General features: G+C 42.4%; 1 non-coding gene across 1 annotated transcript; it reads right to left on the minus strand.

The window, feature by feature from the left end:
* Window positions 1–407: 407 nt before the first annotated feature.
* Window positions 408–514, minus strand: LOC141681242 (small nucleolar RNA R71). Its single transcript, XR_012558682.1, has one exon. It is a non-coding gene; the product is annotated as a small nucleolar RNA R71 (small nucleolar RNA).
* Window positions 515–1,029: the final 515 nt, after the last annotated feature.

Consider the following 1,029-nt stretch of genomic DNA (forward strand, 5'->3'; position numbering starts at 1 on the left):
GAAGAAGCACTTGTTGTAATGGGAGAACCAGAAGCAAATCCAAAGGCTTTGATGGACTACTCTCAACCAAAGATCAATGATATTCAGTCTAGCATTGTTCGGCTATCCATCGCGGCTAATACCTTTGAGATCAAGTCGAGCACGATTCAGATGATACAAACTCAGTTAAGTTTGGGGGTTCTCCAAAAGAAGATCCCAACATGCACATCAGAGATTTCATCGAGATCTGCGACACTTTCAAGTTTAATGGAGTTTCTAAAGATGCTATTAAGTTGAGGCTTTTCCCATTCTCTCTGTGGGATAAAGTTAAGTGATGGATACATTCTCTACCACCAGGGTCTATCACCAAATGGGAGGATCTTGCTCAAAAGTTCTTAACTAAATTCTTTCCTATGGCGAAGATTGCTGCAATCAGAAATGCACTTACTCAATTTGATCAGCAATCTGGAGAATCTGTATGCAAGGCTTGGGATCGATATAAGGAGATGTTGAGGAAGTGTCCTCATCATGGGATTCCTGACTGGATGATCATTAACTGTTTCTATAATGGTTTGGGTGCTACTTCTAGACCCATGCTTAATGCAGCATCAGGAGGAGCCCTGTGGGCTAAAAGCTACGATGAAGCTTATGAATTGATTGAACTGATGGTTGTTAATGAATACCAGAATCCAACTCAGTGACTATCTCAGGGTAAGGTAGCTGGAATTCTGGAGTTGGATGCAGCTACTGCTATAGCTGCTCAAATTAAGGCGTTGACAATGAAGGTGGATTCTTTGTCTAATTATGGAGTTAATCAAATCACTAGTGTCTGTGAGCTTTGTGTTGGTGCCCATGAGGCTGAGCAGTGTGCCATTTTTAGTGAATCAACTCAGTTCGTGAGCAACTTTCAGAGGTCGCAACAACCTGTACCAGCCACCTATCATCCTAACAACCGCAATCATCCTAACTTTAGCTGGAGTAACACTCATAATGCGGTTCAGCAGCCTTATCAGCAGTATCCGTCAAAGCAGTACAACCTCCTGGTTTTCA

This window comes from Apium graveolens, chromosome 8, assembly GCF_009905375.1.
Source record: "Apium graveolens cultivar Ventura chromosome 8, ASM990537v1, whole genome shotgun sequence".
Taxonomy (NCBI): domain Eukaryota; kingdom Viridiplantae; phylum Streptophyta; class Magnoliopsida; order Apiales; family Apiaceae; genus Apium; species Apium graveolens.